This window comes from Capra hircus, chromosome 8, assembly GCF_001704415.2.
Source record: "Capra hircus breed San Clemente chromosome 8, ASM170441v1, whole genome shotgun sequence".
In the NCBI taxonomy this organism is placed as follows: domain Eukaryota; kingdom Metazoa; phylum Chordata; class Mammalia; order Artiodactyla; family Bovidae; genus Capra; species Capra hircus.
Window position 1 is genome coordinate 88,432,276 of NC_030815.1, and position 17,275 is coordinate 88,449,550.

Here is a 17,275-nt window from a genome sequence, read left to right on the forward strand (position 1 = left end):
GGAGGGCCTGGATGAAAGGCAGCTCCCTGTTCATGACCCAGAGCCCGAGGCCCTCACCCTGTGGCTGGGCCTGTGTGATCCTTGGAGACACCAAGGGGCCTGGTCCCCTTCCCCCTCCCTACACGTCTCTAAGGACCTTTCTCCTCAGGGACAGGAGCTCCTGGCTCCTCCCTCGGCCTGAGCTGGCCCTGCCCGTGCCCCTGAATGAGCCCACACAGGAGAACAATTGGGTTCACATTGCGGGCGCACAGCTGGCCATTGAGAGGGACGAGAATGGGGCAAGCACGTTCCATGGCCTGAGGGAGGCTCACTGCAGCGGCCTTGTCCCACTGCTGAACGGCTCCTTGTCGTGGCCCCAGTGGACCCCGCTGCCATGGCCTGTCCCGGGGGCCCCACCCAGACTGCACCCTGGAGAACGAGGTGTCAGGACAGACCCCTGGGCAGCAGAGCTCCCTGTGAGGACAGGGTGGCTGGGCCAGACTGCGTCCTGAGCACTGTCCTTCCCCGTGACCAGCACGGGATGAGGGAGCCCGTCGGCGAGTGCAGCCCCCCGGGAGAGGTAAGGCTGCTGGGCTGGGCAGCAGGGGCTTGGCTCTTTAGGGTTTGCTGCCAAGAAGCCTAGCATTTTCTTTTCTTTTTTTCCCAATGGTATGATTTATTTCCTACTGGAGTATTCTGAGTGCCTGCCACGTGAGACCTTGTTTAACCCTCTGAATAATCGGATGACCTACAGTCATCCCCATTTCATTGACACAGAGATGTGTACAGCGAGGCCGAGTACTTAGCGCATACCAGCATTTTCTTATTATTTGTGCAGATGGGTTTTTGTTTCCTCAGTTCTCATGGCTCAGGTGAACAGGAGTGGGCTGAGTAAGCAGACAGCTGTCCTGTCCCTCGACCCGGGCCTGAGTGACTGATGACCCTTCACAAGGACCAGAGGAGTTTATTTAAGAGAAGTGCGTCTGTCAGTCCAGCAGGTCAGCAAGTGTCCAGTGATTCAGGGCAGGCACTCTGCTGGCCAGGGGAGGCTCCAGGGTCCTTTTCTTGAGCAGCTGATTCAGATCCCTGTGGACGGATCATAATGTGGGCATGGGCCAGGAGTGTTCATCACCTCCCTTTATTGTTTGGAATAGCTTAGGTCTCTTGGTTTCTGTCTTTCATATGTGCTTGGTAAGTAGTGTGTGAAGGTCATGGGCCTTCAGTCCAGTAGAACTTAAGTGTGTTGAAGTCCAATAACTGGGGAGGATGCTCACTATATTTTGGAGGCGTTGCTGGGCCAGGGTTTGGGGGGGAGCTGGGGAGAGAGCCAGAAACACACCAGAAACTCTGCATACCAGCTTGGAAAAGCTCGGTGCTTAGGGGCCTGATAAAAAGAAACAGTGGCAGGAAAGTGCCCAGACTGAGGACTGTGGAGGGAGTTCTGAGTTTAGAATTAACATAGGAATAGGGCTGTGAATAGGGGTGCTTGTAATCCTTCCAAAATTGGGATAAAATTTGCATCTGAATGACTCATCAAGGCAAGATTGCCTTGGAATGTGTGGTTTCCTTCTTATTTTTCAGTTCCTACTACCAATCATTTGCATTTTTTATTCAACCAGCATTCTTAATGCTACCTTACGATTGCCCTCATCCTGACTTTTTCTAGCCTGGACTTCTGATTGGCATCTCCCACCCTGTCTGTCTTCATGGAGGGTGTGCAGGACTGATGGTCTCCTCTCTCCACCACCCCCATTCAACACAGCACCCACGTGGACACCTGGCTCTCAGGCCAGCTGGCTAACTCAGCCCTCATAGGCAGATAGGTCTTGTTTGGACTTCCCAGGATATAAAATATATATATCTTAGTTATTTTTCAGTGTCAAGAAATTAGGAGACCACCTAAAATTCTAATTTTTTTTCTAGGAAAAAAATCAAAAGAGTTACACCTATTCAGTACTGAATGGCCGTAGGAGTCTGCAAGTCCCTAAAGATGTTCACATTCTAATCCCTGGAACCTGTGAGTTAAAGGGATTTTGCAGGTATGATTAAGTTAAGATCTTGAGATAGGGAAATTATTCTGGTTTATCAGCTGCTGCTGTTGCTACTGTTTAGTCATAGTTGTGTCTCTTTGTGATCTCATGAAAGTGAAAGTCACTCAGTCATGTCCAACTCTTTGCAACCCCATGGACTGTACATACAGTCCATGAAATTCTCCAGGCCAGAATACTGGAGTGGGTAGCTTTTCCCTTCTCCAGGGGATCTTCTCAACCCAGGGATCAAGCCCAGGTCTCCTGCATTGCAGGAGGATTCTTTACAAGCTGAGACACAAGGGAAGCCCAAGAATACTGGCGTGGGTAGCCTATCCCCACTCCAACAGATCTTCCCAACCCAGGATTGAACTGGGGTCTCCTGCATTGCAGGGGGATTCTTTACCAACTGAGCTCTCAGGGAAGCCCTTGTGACCTCATGGGTAGACCCTAAATATAATCATGAGGTTCCTAATGAAAGAGTCAGGAGGACAGAGAGAAGATGCTATGCTGCTGGTATAGGGGAGGAAAACTTTTCCTCTACTCTTCAGTTCTGTATGTGGGGCCTGTGAATTAAACTGACAACAGATTAACAGGGGAAAAGGCATATCACATTTAATGTTGTTATATGCACAGAGGCTTCACACAAAAGAAGTAAAAACCCCAAGAAGCAAATAGGAATCGTGGTCTGGGCACGGGTTGGGAAAGAATTTTCAGATATGAGGCAGAAGGAGAGGAGAATACAGTTTATTAGAATGGGAGACGCTGTTAGAACAGCGGGCCAGCTCAAGGGAGAACCAACATTGAACAGGGGTCCTTAGTCCACTTTTATACCCAGGGTACAAGGAGTGGGATTGGGGTCTTGCGGGTCATTTGCTGATTGGATGAGGCTTGTATACTGGGTGGGGGAAGAGTAGGGCAAATACGTTCTCCCTAGGGTAGGAGGGGAGACAGGTTATACTGTTCCATTAATAGTTGCAACATGGGGGAGGGGAGGACGATAAGGGTCTGGGTTTTCCATTCCTGCATTCCAAGACCCTCTTGGTTTTATCTGCTCTTTCCTCCTTGGGTCACCACATTCCTTCCTCTCCTTATTTTTAGGGCCAATTTTTTGGCCCCTTTTGATACTCTGCTCATGTCTAACAATCTACCGATTTCCCTTCTCAGGCATTTGGGAACCCAGTCTCAAAGGAAAAGGGGCATTGATTGGTCTGACTTCTTCAAGCTGTACAGGGGCATCATGGGGCTCTGGGTTCCTTTTGCCTGCTCTCTGTCAGGGTGCATTTATGGAGGGAGCTGAGAGTCCATGGAATGATAAGGTGACTTGTTTCAGCATTGTCTGAGTGTTGGTCATGGAATATTCTTGTCATACTACCACTGGAGATCTGTTGTATTCTAGAAGAAACAAACTTAACAAGAAAGTTAAAGGTACGTGGCCCAAAGATTAATAGAAGTAGAAAAGCTGCTTAGGGGCTAGCCAGGAGAACCAGGCCCAGACCTTGGTTTGTGACGTTAGTGTTTCTCTGGGTACGAGAAGAGGCAGGAATTTGGCCTTGTAAAACCTTTACCTGCAAACATCTGGCAATCTGAAGGCCGGATCTTCTGGGTTCTTCCCAGAGCACAGAGTGCCTTATTTCTGACCTCCACCCTGAACTCCTTTCAGGACTTGTTGAAGGTCAGCAGCTTGCAGTGGTCATGATGTAATCTTTGTAGAGGCAGCTGGCAGGTGCCAACTTCCAGTCAGCAGGGTCCCTTCATAGCCACATATTTGACCATGCTTTGGGGGCATTTCATGGCTATTACGTACCATGGTGCTGGGAAGGCTCATTCTCAGGTTTAACAAAGATTCCATTGACAGGTCACTCAGTGAGCTGTTAATTGGACCAGGCCTTGCGAGTAGCAGAAATCTCTGGACCATACCTGTCTTACTAGCCTCTTGGTGCAGGAAAATATTCCCTCTTGTTGCTTCTTCCTATTTCTAGAGTTACATTATTACAGTCATTGATCTCATATGGAACTGCATATCAGCATTTTATCACAGGAACAGTCACACATTTGGTAACGTAAGAAACAATCTTCTGAAACAAGTGGCATAGAGAATAATACAGCTAGCGGTTATTAGTAAGGTTGCAAGTAAGAATTGTAAGTCAAGAACTTTCATTAGGTAGAGTCCAGTATACCCCAGGTCATCTGACTTTGTTTGTCAAATGACTATAGGCTGGTGTTAATCTCCTGGTTGTACATCATGGAGCATCTGATCTTTATCCAAAGATTGGTTACTGAGATAAGCTTCAAAAACAAACTTAGAGTGTCCTTTTTAATAACTTAATTAAAGTTTTTAGCAATATAACTTAACAACAAGGAACTATCTCAGAAGTGAGTCTTAGTAAACACTAGACCTTAGTTAACAATGCTAGAAACTTAGTTTAAGAATTAACAAAACTTAATATTCATTGAAACATAATTTTTTCATTATGAGGGCATTAACCCTGTAGCCAGGGAAGGCTTTAACCCATAAAATAAAAATGAGGTTCGTCAGGGAGCCAGGAGAAGCCAACTGGCCGTTTTGGATTTCCCATAGCCCTGACTCTCTGATTTACAGCCATCATTCACCCATTTTTAATTCCCTGATTTAGGAGTAGACTGTTGCTATGTTTTAAGGACATCAGAATAGCAAAAATCTAACAGGGAGGGTTTATTTTTTTGTAGAATGAACTTTTATATGTACCATAATCTTAAGTAATACTTATTTACTTTTCCAAAGTAACAAAAGATTTTAAAAACAAATATAAATCTCTTATAGGCAAAGAAATTCATAATCTGTTATCGAAAGCTTCCAAGAAAACTTTGTTCTCTTAACGTAAAGTAGACTAAATTCCAGTCTGTTACCAGTGTACCAGATAATGAGCAAACAAAATGTTTATCGCTTAATCTTAGAAAAGGCTTTTCTATAAATCTTGAAGTAGCAGTATTCTTGCAAAGGCATCAGAGTGAAACCATAGAAGGCATGTTTAAAATCTAATTAAACTGCAGTTGACAAAGTAACTTGGTCATTGTTATGACTTGTAACACTTTAACATGTCAACTAGAATTATAACTTACAACATTTTACCAGGACATACCAGATTTTCATGAATTTCACATAATTTCTAAGATTTCTATATTAGTAACATCAACCATACAATATAACCTGAGAAGATTCATCACTCTTCTAAAAATACTTCCCATGTAATTTAACATGTCAAATGAACTCAGAAAATAGTTTAATAGCTCTTTGGGATATCTCAGGGGCAGTCTAGAGATTGGTGAGCATACATACCAGTGACAATTTCTAAAAAAAATTCTAAAGAACATCTCAGGATGGCATCAAACATTATTCATTAGTAGTCTAAAATCTCTAGTTTCTCTGTAAGAGCAAGTTAGTGTTTAGTAATGAATGTTTCAGAATCTTACTTTATTTGGAAATGACCTAGCTATTCAATAAACTTCTGTCACTTAGTTTAAGACAACCCTAGAAATTCAGGTTACCAAAATCTAGAGAGACTGTTTCAGACAGTTCTACAATATAATTATTCTTAATAGAGTTTAAGATGATGCTGTGAAAGTGCTGCACTCAATATGCCAGCAGTGGCCACAGGACTGAAAAAGTTCTGTTTTCATTCCAATCCCAAAGAAAGGCAATGCCAAAGAATGCTCCTACTACTGCGCAATTGCAGTCATCTCACACTGTAGCAAAGTAATGCTCAAAATTCTCCAAGCCAGGCTGCAGTAGTATGTGAACCATGAACTTCCAGATGTTGAGGCTGGATTTAGAGAAGGCAGAGGAACCAGAGATTAAATTGCCAACATCTGTTGGATCATTGAAAAAACAAGAGCGTTCCAGAAAAACATCTACTCCTGCTTTATTGACTACTTTTCTTTAGGCCAATTAAATTAGAACTCATTTACAACTTCAGGAGTATTATTTAAAAAACAAAAACAAGAAAAGACACACACTGAGACATACAAAAATCCATACAGACAGTTTTCCGCTTGAGATTTAAAATTTCTCTTTGACCCACCCCCCAACCCCACTTTTTTCTTCCTTTTTTTTGAAGTTCTAATTTGCTCAAGGTTGAGGTCTCAGGCAAAGTGGGCTGTGTATTTCAGGGACATGGAAAGGGTTAACTCCAAGCTTTTTCCTAGGCAGCCTTTTTAACAAGCTAGTTGTTTTTTTACTGCATATGCGAAAGGAACCGGTTTTGCAGTTTCCAGTAAAAAAAATCATTTTAACCACTTTTCTCTGGGATCTAAAGAATATCATGGCCAAATTGTGTCAAAAAGTCATCTTTCCTTTCTGTAGTCATAGTTTTATACCTAAATTATAGACCAAATAGTGCTCAAATTGACTCTGATATCAGGGGCAGATCAGCTGATAAAAATAGTGGATCGTTCCTCCAATGGGAAGTGAGATCTTTGTCCCATCAGAAGAATCTGAAGGGTGAAGGGAATTTGCAGGAGTAGGGGAAGCTTCACCTGAGAGAAAAGCGTAGTTAGAAGGGGATTCTTTAGAATGTTAGGAGAGTTTCTGATCCTTCAGCCTTTTGAATATAGGAGAAGGACCTGGACCAAAGGGACCCTCAGAATCCTTTCCTAGAGATCGTGTGGATATGAAAGGCTGATTAGGGTTCATCCAGGAAATCTGATGGAGAGAAACGGGGGGACAGGAGATAGGGAGGCAACAGAAAGACACACGCAGCGTGAGTCCCTCAAATCTGGATTCTGACTGAGGGCTGAATGTAAGGAAATACTGAGTCCTTTCCCTGCTTTTGACAAAGGCTAGTGTGCCATTCAGAGGCCCAGTTTGTATTGGGGCCAGGCCTTTTGCAGGGTCAACATTTTCCAGTTTCTGAGAATATAGCCAAGGGGTGAGTCTGAGAGAGGCTTCTGGGATGTATCAGAACCCACTCTTAGCCTACCTGCTGTAGAGTGGGGGTACTGAGAGTCACTGGCTGATAGAAGGGTGTCCTTTTGGTCCCAGTGATCTCTCCGTGCTACTAATGGCATAAAAATGACCAACTGTCCCAACAGTCACATCTGACAGTGAGAGCTGACCTCTGAGAACCATGTAGCTAAGGCACCATGTGACCCAGGCAGAGAAAGAGATTCCTGGGAGTAACTGGGTGACTCACCATTTGGCAACTCCCTGAACTATGGAAGGCTCTCTTGAAGGTTCAGGGCAACACCTAGGCTCCTGTAAATCAATCTGGACCGAAAGGGAAGAAGTGAAAGTGACAGGGAAGAAGGCTGAGGAATCCGCCTTACAATCCTATCAGGGAGGCGGTGGCCAGGGGACAATGGTCTCTGTTTTGCTTCAACCACTATGTGCCTGACAGGGTGCACGGAAGTTGTCTTGCTAGGGGCGGATGCGCTGGTGGCCTGATCCTTTCGGTGTCCAACTTATCCTTACATGGGAGTCTTCATGGCACCCTAATGGCTTTTAAGTGCCTGACCTGTGCCCACACAATATTGGTTGGCCTAGTCCTCGGTTGGAAAGAAGACACAGGAGAGACCCTCACCTGTTTGGGAAGCAGCTACTTGGACGCTGTAAGCAGTGGGGCCTTTGAAACACACCAGAGGGTAACCCTGGCCAGAGTTCCTCGGTTGCTTCCATAGCGCTTGCCTGTTCGCAGAGGGTCTCTATAAGAAAGGAGAAGTGAGGAGGTGGGGAAGAGACCCCAAGTTCCCCGTACAGGCCACCAAAAATGTCATGGTCCGGGCGCAGGTTGGAAAAGAATTTCCAGACATGAGGCAGAAAGAGAGGAGAATATAGTTTATTAGAGTGGGAGACACTGTTAGAACAGCGGGCCAGCTCAACGGGGAACTGACATTGAACAGGGGTCCTTAGTCCACTTTTATACCTAGGGTACAAGGAGTGAGATCAGGGTCTTGTGGGTCATTTGCTGATTGGATGAGGCTTGTATACTCGGTGGGGGAATAGTAGGGCAAATATGTTCTCCCTAGGGTAGGACAGGAGACAGGTTATACTGTTCCATTAATAGTTACAACATGGGGGAGGGGAGGGCAGTAAGGGTCTGGTTCTTCCATTCCTGCATTCCAGGACCCTCTCGGTTTTATCTGCTCTTTCGTCCTTGGGTCACCAGAGTAGGCTTGGGGCTTATGTATCATTTTAACAAAGGGCAGTCAATTTTAAAGTGACAAGACAAAAGAAAGGGGGGTTGGGCTCCTGGGGACAATAAATGGTGGGAAGATGACTAGGAAGCATATATAGGATGCTTAGTAAGGTTAATTATGCAGACTCAGTGTCATCTCTGGTATACTTTTACAGAGAGAATTTATGTCCTGCTTTTAGGCAATTGGAGGAGGGCAGGGAACTCTTCTTGCATCTGCTGTTCTCAGTTGCCTTCAGCTCAGAAGAATCCTTATGCCCAGGTGGCCTCTTTGTCCTGCGCTCTTCACTGTCTTTACAGTAGAGGAGTGAGCCTGGAGCCAAGGAAGGCAGGAGGCCTCTGGAAGCTGGAAAAAGCTAACAGTTTTCCACTGAGCCTTCTGAAGGCATGCAGCCAGCTCTTCCATTCTAGCCCAATGAGTCCCATGTCAGATTTTTGATCAGCAGTTGCAATAACAAATTTATGCTGTTCTAAGCCACCAAGTTTTTAGTGAAACTTCATGGCAGCCATACAGAACCAATGTAGGTCCCTCAAGCAGCCATAGAAAACCCATGTAGGTCCCTTAAGACGTGGTTTTGTGCTCAAAGTGTTGCAGAGAAGAAGCCAGTTCTGACTCCATGTTGGGACTGTTTGTTTGACTCGATTTTCGTTGCTTTCGTTATTACAGTCATACATAATGGCCTACCTCAGAGGACCCTGCCCCTCTGCCTGACTGTAAACTAAAGTGCCTTTGTTCAGCTCATAGATAATCTGATCATGCCCACCTGTGAATAGCTACACCAAAAAGAAGAGATTAACACACCGCTTCCAAAGGCTGGCCAGTCCCTTGGAGATGCTTTGAGAGACTGATGACCCTTTCACTTTACTTCCCACTGCCTCTCCCTCTCTAGTCTGCCTTTTGACTTCACTTCCTTATTGCTTCTTTCTCTCTTACTGTACTAAAGAACCTGGTAATCCAGACCCAGACAAGATGGTTACCCTGAGACACTAGTCTGCCGTCTTCGCAGCCAGCTGGCTTTCTGAATAAAGTTGTTTTACTTGCTTCAGCACCTCGTCTCTCAGATTCACTGGCCTGTCGTGTGGTCAGCGAACGAGCTTGGACTCGGTAACAAGAGGAGTTTTGCCGTCACTTAGAGACAAGATAAATGAAACCGTTACCAAGCAGCAAAGAAAGTGTAAAATTTAGTGTGAAACTGCATCATGTCACCTGGCGGGCCTAAGCAGATATAGCTTGTGCAAACTCAGAGGGCTGTGGAGGGCTGAGAATGTGCCCACAGGACAGGACTCTGCTGGTACTCCTGCCGGCCTGGCATGGAACTTTGCATCACCTTCTAGACCACGGGTGCTGCAGGGGTTTGGGAAGCTCAGAAGGGAGTGTGAGTCGCTGGCTTGCAAAGGATATGTGCGTGCATGCCAAGTCACTGTAGTCATGTCCGACTCGTGACGCCATGGACTGTAGCCTGCCAGGCTCCTCTGTCCATGGGATTTCCCAGACAAGAACACTGGATTACCATGCTCTCCTCCAGATTTGGCAGGAGGGTTGCCATGCCCTCCTCCAGGGGATCTGCCTAATCCAGGGATGGAACTCACATGTCTTAGGTCTCCTGCATTGGCAGGTGGGTTCTTAGCACTGAGCTACCAGGGAAGCCCTTTGCAGAGGATAGCAGGATTTAACGGAGGGAAGAGGAGGTGGTGTGTCTGGGGATTGGTAGGGTGGGAATAGGAAGTGTGTTGGTGCTCTGCCGGACCTGAGCTGCATGGAGAGGGCAGGAGCGATCATCTCCTGTCCCTTCCCAGGGACCTGACCAGGCGTGTGCTGTGCATGCGACATTCGTGCGTTCAGGGCCAGGTGAGCAGAGGACAGGGAACAGTGTGAAGGAGGAGTGGCTTCCCCATGCCTCATTGCTGGCTGGGTGGCTGCTGGTTTCAGGAGCCCCACAGCCTGGCTCTGGGCTAGCCACTCTCCCCACCCCGCACCCGCAGGCTCCTGGTCCCGGCCTTGCCTCTGGTTGGATTATGTCCTGTCACAGGTCTCCTGTGTGCCCTTGCCCTCAACACAGTTGAACTTCTGCATGGCCAACTGACCTTTTAATTCAATAAGCTGTCCCTCTTGGACTTTAGATCTGAGCCCCTTCTTTTGCTGTGGCTCAGGACTTGGAACACATCTGTTTCAGCTTATGTATTTCCGCTGGGTTCAGCATCTTAGCCCCACAGTGGGGCCATGGGTTTTGAGAAGCATCTGTGCAGCTCTAGTTTAGCTTTGTGTAAGCAAGGCCAACGGATTCATTTCCTTTATGGATGTTTTTAGCTTGTTTATTGACAGTTCCTGAAAGTTAGAGGCTCTGAGTATTTTGCCAGCTCCCCCTCCCTATCCTACCTATTCTTACTGGATTGGGTCTGCAATATGTTGTACTGTGGACTTTGTGAACTTGGATTTTGGTAGAAGTGCCTTCTCTGGGTTGGAATTTGACTATCCTCTTAGCTGTTTGTATGAGAGAGGTGGGTTTAATGCAGGAACAAGCTTTTGGAAATGGTTATAATTTCCACCAGAGGTGCTGTTGACTTTGTCCCTTTTCACATAAAAATTGCCTTAGAAACTTTTTCTAGACCTTGTTAGTTGCTCAGTTGTGTCCGACTCTTTGCAGCCTCAGAGACTGTGTAGTCTGCCAGGTTCTTCTGTCAGTGGGATTTTCCAGGCAAAATTACTGGAGTGGGTTGCCCTTCCCTTCTCCAGAGGGTCTGCCTTACCCAGGAATCGGACCCGGGGTCTCCTGCATTGTAGGCAGATCCTTTACTGTCTGAACCACCCAGCACCTTGCCCTGAGGGAAATCTTTCCCAGCAAACCACGAGAACTGTGACCTCCACCTTTTAGCCAACAGTGTCTGTGTGTAATACAATTGCCAGCTCTGACCCTGGTCTCCAGGGTTCTCAGTCATCTCTTACTTTATTTCAAACACACAGATGCACACCCCCACACCCCTACACACTACACATACCACCCACACAGACGTGTATTCCAGCTGACCGAGGGTCTCTGTCAACCTGGAGCGTGTGGCCGGGAGTTCTTGGTGGGGAGAGTGAGCCTCAGTCCACAAGGTGGCCAGAAGCTTCCTGCTGACATCCTCACTTCTTGCAATCTCCAGGAGCTTGACTGTCACCAGGACCGTGGTCCCCTGACCCTGCCTGGAACTCAGCTTCCCCAGCTGGTGGTGGGGATGGGGTAGCTATGGAGTGGGAACCAGTGGACATGGGACAGGCCTGGCCGGCTGTGCAGGCTATCAGAGCCCACTTTTCAGAAGTGTCGTTACGTCTCCCGGCCAAGGTCTGGCCCATCTTGGAGCTCAGACGGTTAGAGACGGCTCCCACGGTGATCATGCATGGCAGTGCTATGTGAGTTCTCCACCTGCAGATGTCTGTTCTGGTGGAGTGAGCCTGGAGGGAGGGCCGAGTCAGTGGGGGCAGAGGTTCTAGAAGGGCGGGGGCTCCTGGTGCTCCCGTGCTGTCTTGGGTGCTCCCAGGTGCCCCCCCCCTCGCTTCTCTCCTCGTGCAGGGCCGCTGTTCTGCCTCCCCTGTCACTTTCCTGTCCTGGAGAGCAGAGGCATGGAATGATTGAGGGCTGAGTATCCCTAGATGCTGGTGTTTTCTCGTTAGTTCCAGCTCTGTACACCTTTGAATGACTGCCTTGTTGGCTCATGGCACCCCTGGGTGCAGTTGCAGTGCTGGGTGGTGATGGTGTCACTGGCTGGGCCACCTTGGAGGGGCGGCAGGTTGGGGGTGTCTGAGGCATATTCACTGAATATCCCTGCTGCGGAATATAATTGCATTGTATGTATGGGTATCTCACACTTGCTTCGTCAGTAGATGTTTTGGGTGCTTCCCTTCTCTGGCTTGTGAATAATGCTGCCCTGAATGTGGGTGTGCAAAACCTGTTTGAGACCTCGCTTTCAGTACATTTGGGTGTATAAATGGAAGTAGAATTAAGAGATCATGGGCAATTCTGTATTTAATTTTTTGAGGACCCTCCATCCTGTTTCCTATAGCAGCTGTGCCATTTCACATTCCCACCAACAGGGCACTAGGGCTCCAGTTTCTCCACTTTCTCACCAATGCCTGTTTTCTGTTTGTTTTTGTTTTTATTGTAGCCATCCTAAGGAGTCTTTGCTTTAATTAAAGCCTCAATTTGGAAACTCACCTAATTAAGTATCATTCTGCAACATCAAATCCAACTCTATTTTTCAGGCCCTACAAATCCCCAGAGGGCATCTCAGGGAGAGCCTTACCCAGAGGAGGGAGAGCCAGAGGCCAGTTCTGCCTCTTTTACTTTATTTCCTCACCACCACCCCCCACCCGCCCTTGTGTTCTATAAAAGAACCTGACATCCAGACCCCATAAGATGGTTATCTTGAGATATTAGTCTGCCTTCTTGATCTGCCAACCTTCTGAATAAGGTCATATTCCTTGTCTCAACACCTCTCTTGGATTCACTGGCCTGTTGTGTGGTAAGCATGGCAAGCTTGGACTTGGTTAACATTTGGACCTGGCCATGGGCTGGCTGGGGACTGTGCTCCAGGACATGGTTGAAAAGGACACTCTGCTGACAGTTCTGGGACCTTTCAGGTTGAGAAAATCAGGCTGACCTGTGTTCTGGAGCTTCACTCTTGGCAGGACCGCTCCTTGCCCATGTGCTGCCTTCAGCAGCCCCGATGTGAGGCAGGAGGGTGGCACCCACGGGGGCTCTGCCCGCCTTGGCCTCCACTCTCACCCAGTTCCATGGTCTCTGCTGCATGTGGGCAGGTACGATGTACTTGTGTGCATGTGTGTGTTTGGTCCTTTTGAATCTGTGTCTGTGGCCTCATGTTGCTCCTGGGGTCCCCTGTGGTTGGGCAGACAGCTTTGGCGGGAGCTCTGTGGGGGGTGTTTGCAAGCTCTTGCCTGGGAGGCTGTTCAGAGCCCCCTGGGGGTGGGTTGGGGGGACAGGCTCTGCAAGCTGCTGGAGATCCGGTAGAGATGGGACAGCACCCTGTTTCCTGAGGTCCTTCTCTCATCTGAGCAGGACTCAAGTTCCTCATCCTCACCCCAGCACCAGAGTTCCTCCCGTGGGAATGAACTGTCCCTGGGAGACTAAGGACCTGCAGAGGTAAGGTCTGAGCTGTGAGCAGAGGCCACCTGCTGTTCCTTGTAGCTGCTGGAGAATTCTCAGGGCAGGAAACAGCATGGGAGCCCTGAGGGGGCCACCCGGCTGTGCAGGGGCCTGGCCAGGGCTCCTAGGTGAAGGGGGCAGAGCTGGCCGGGGACATGGGAAACTGAACCTTGGAGCAGGCAGGACCTGAAGAGAGGAAGCTGGTAGCCATGGTCTCAGGGGTGACTTGGCGTGGTGTGTGTGCTCCAGTCTTCACACTTCTGCGCTTACCTGTCCTGGGGTGCACCGCTCAGTCCTCTTTCTCTTGGTTGCACATTCTTGTTACTAGAGAGGACACTGGAGGGTGTTCACTTACATATTTTAGTGTTCCACTCATTAAGGTGGTGTGACTTCATCTCCTCAGGTCTGGGCTCCCAAGTGCCCCCACGGTCTCTGCCTGGCTCTCCAGGTGTGAGAAGCACTACCCAGAGCAGCATGGGGAGTTGCCTGGTTGGCACTGACTGCACTCAGCTGGCCCTGCCCTCTGATTCTGTCTTGTTTGCACAGAGTCCATGGGCATCTGCATCTGGGTCCTTGGTTGACCGTTGATCAGGGCTTTCTTCTCCCTGGACCACAGTGTTACTGGAACGGGGCTGTGGGTTGGGTCTGCCTCACATGTTGGGGTAGAGGAACAGAGAACTGAGACGCTGGGGCAGCTGTGCATGGCCTGTTCCTGGCTGTCGGGGACAGCTCTGTGCCAGCCCTTCTCCCATTATGGACTCTAAGGGCTCTTCATCTCTCAGGGGCTCTTAATGCAACCACTGAAGACCTTGGTGATCCAATGGCAGCCACCTCCAAGATTGGTGAGGGCTGTTTGATTTATAGTCTCTGAGAGCGTTCTCGCTGAGAGCTGCAGCTGACTCATCCCAGTGACTGAATGTTTTAGAGTTAAATCAGTGATTACTGAGCCACTGCAGGTGTCCAAGGCACCTGGCAGCTGTGGGCACTGCTCCCACTGTCCCTGCGTGGGCCTCACTCCCGTGCATGGGCAGAGCCAGAGGCTGCCTGTCCTTGCTTGGATTTCACAGGCTGGCTCTGGGCAACCCTAACTGCCCTCCTCCTCCTTTCCATGGACCTTCTCACTCTTTATGTTGGAATATGAATGTTTGGCTGCTGAAGGAGGCAATTGCTCACATCAGCAACACCTATCCCCAGATGTCCTTGGGTAAGCAGGTGCAACCTGGCAGGGTGACATCTTTTAGGACAGGATGTGAGAGTCACAGGCCAAGACCAGAGCAGCTCAGAGGTGTGTAGAAGTGGTGGGTTTCCTCATACTTTAAGGACAAAACTCTTTCCCTCTCTGATCAGTTTCTTTGGGAAAAATTGTTGTAGAAAGAACAAAATATGAAACTTGGCAAGAGTTGTTTTTCTTGCAGCTGTTGCCCCTGGCAGGATTAGGCAGCTTCACTGCAACGATCTTGTTAAAGGCTTAGTGAATGGCTCCAGGCATTCCGTGGTAAATTTTAATGTCATCTCTAATGTGAGTGGGTATCATCTATCATGCCGAGCGGTGTGACAATAATCCACGTACTTTTAGGCCAGCTGCATCTGACAGCGCAGACTCTGAGGGGCTGAGGGGTTAAGTGGCTGGCCTGGGGTCACACAGCTGGTAAGGGGACCAGAGCTCAAACCCAGGCAGCAGGGCCCAGCACCCAGACTGATTTATGTCCCTCCTGGTGGGTAAATGGATGGGGCCGACTTGATGGGGCAGCACAGGTGGGGCCTGGGGTGGTGGATGTGGTGTGACACCCAGAGATGGAGACATGAGTAACCAGGGCCAGACTGGGGACTTGAAAGTGCAGATTCTAGTCTGGCTGAGGATGGAAAGTGCTGGAAAGCCACCCCACGGATGGCAGAACCGCACTCCTGGGGGTGCTTGGGGCCACCTTCTCCTTTGCCTGGGGGCAAAAAGACTGAAAGAATCTGGAGAAACTGTTGTTGTTTTGAAATGACATGATTCTTTTGTAAGAAAAGGACTGAAAAATGCCTTTCCTAATGCAAAAAAAATTAGAAGATGCAGACTAGTCCGAAGAAGATAATGAAAGATGCCCCTGAACTGAGCAACGCCCATACCTGGCCCCCCTCCTCTGCCTACAACAGGCAGTCATGGCCAACATGCTAGGAGCCCACAATCAGGTGCTTGGCCCCAGCGAGCTCACCTGCGGAGACAGGTAATGCTGCCCTGTTGGGATCAAGGAGTGAACTCCAGCCTGTGCTTGGAGCCGCAGTGCTCACACCCTTTTGGGTGTGAGCCTTCCTGGCAATTTCTTTACATGAATAAGCTTACATTTAAGTGCTGTTTTATTCTCTCTCTGGCATTTAATGATATATTGTGTTTATCTGTACTTGTCAACAAGCATTAACTTGATGCTTTGTGCTGCCTGCAGAGCGTGCTGTAATATTTATTTATTTAGCCAGTTCCTGATGAGCGTACATTTAGATTCTGAATTTTTACTTTCATTAAAGTGATGTGGAGATAAACACTCCTGGCCTGGCATCCTTTTGAACTTGTAGGATTGCTGAGTCCAAGGAAACCCGTGTGGCAGAGCTTGTCAGACTCCTCCAGAAAGCCAGGCCAAGCTCCGCCCTCACCAGTGAATGATAGCTGTTGTGGATCCCCTGGCCTGGGATGATAATGATCCGTGGGCCTTGCTGCTGGCCAGGTGCCAGCTCTTGCCAGGGTTGGGATAGGGGGGTGTGGGGGAGGCTTTGCAGCCTGGCAATAGGAACCACCAGGGAAGCAGTAAATTGTTTCCCACTAGAGACTGAGGGGCTTCTAGTTCACTGAAAGTGGGTTCCCTGCAGGAGTGAGGGGTGGAAGGGAAGGGGGTTGCCCAGTGTGGCTCTTCTTGGCTTTTAGAGATAGAAGAGAGATGCCCCAGGGACCTGGCAGGGTAGAGGGCTGGGAAGAAGGGGGTGGGCTGGACAAGCTGGAGCAGGCGCCTCAAGTTTCCAGCCTGCAAGTTGGGAGAGCCTTGTTACATGTGTCCTAGCCTCTGAGTAATCCCCAGCCCTGTGGCTGAAATGTTTCTAGAAACTTCTGTCACCTGTGGATGCTTTAGATGTGGTTGCCACCCAAGCCTGGAACCTGTCCTGGGCAGCCAGGCAAGACCATTTCCCCATGCAGAGCTACCCACTGGGTGCTCCCCTCTGAGCATGGGGTGAAGCAGCAACTTTCCCAAGCTTTTGTAATGACAAAGTTTTTAATGAGGTTGTATCATCAGTTGAGTCTTCAGAATGTCCTGTCTGAGACAACTTGACATTGAACAGAAACCACATTCTTTTGAGAATAAAACTAGTGTCACTGTTCATTCACTCTGCAGACTGCAGTTTGTGTAAATTATTTCATTTCACTCTTACGCCTTTCTCTTAAGCTAGCAAGAGAAAATGGGTAGTGTGCACTCCTCCTTGGCCTAGTTAGCAGAGAGCATTTATTTGGAAAGGGCTTGCTTCCTTGACTTCCCTGGGGAAAGGCGTCACCCGGAGGCAGGAATAAGTGAATGGCCTGGAGATACAGATGCAGGCATCCTTAGCCAAAACCATCTTTTCCAAAGTGTCTGCTGGACTCCTGACTTGGAACGAGTTGAGATTTTGATAAGAAACTAGATTTAAAAGAGCCCAGTTAGGCCCAGAGGTGTTTGCTAATGCCTTGTGGTCCACCTGGGTCAGGTGCTCCAACTTGGGGTGGGGAAATTTGCACTTTGCAGCCCTGAGGAGTGGTGAGGGGAATGTGGGGAGCAGGCGTAGCATCAGACAGTGGGATTCGGACACTTGACCCCACCGGTCGACACTGATGTGGCTCCTTGGTGTTTTTATCTGCGAATATCTGATGATGATTGCGGTTGCTGGAAAGAGGAATCCCTGTGAGATGTTCGTACATTCCTGGGGTCATAGGTGGCCTGACTCACTCCCTTATTGG

The 17,275-nt window shown here is 48.5% G+C and overlaps 1 protein-coding gene across 3 annotated transcripts in view; it reads left to right on the forward strand.

The window, feature by feature from the left end:
- SEMA4D (semaphorin 4D) overlaps window positions 1-17,275 on the forward strand; it is a 129,786-nt gene that overhangs the window by 50,258 nt on the left and 62,253 nt on the right. The window contains exon 1 of one of the 3 annotated variants that reach the window (XM_018052515.1): window positions 1,924-2,018. The exons of the other annotated variants lie outside the window; for them this stretch is intronic. The gene's annotated coding sequence lies outside the window, so the exon portion shown is untranslated. Of the gene's footprint in view, window positions 1-1,923; window positions 2,019-17,275 lie in introns of those variants that run through there. 3 annotated transcript variants of the gene reach the window in all.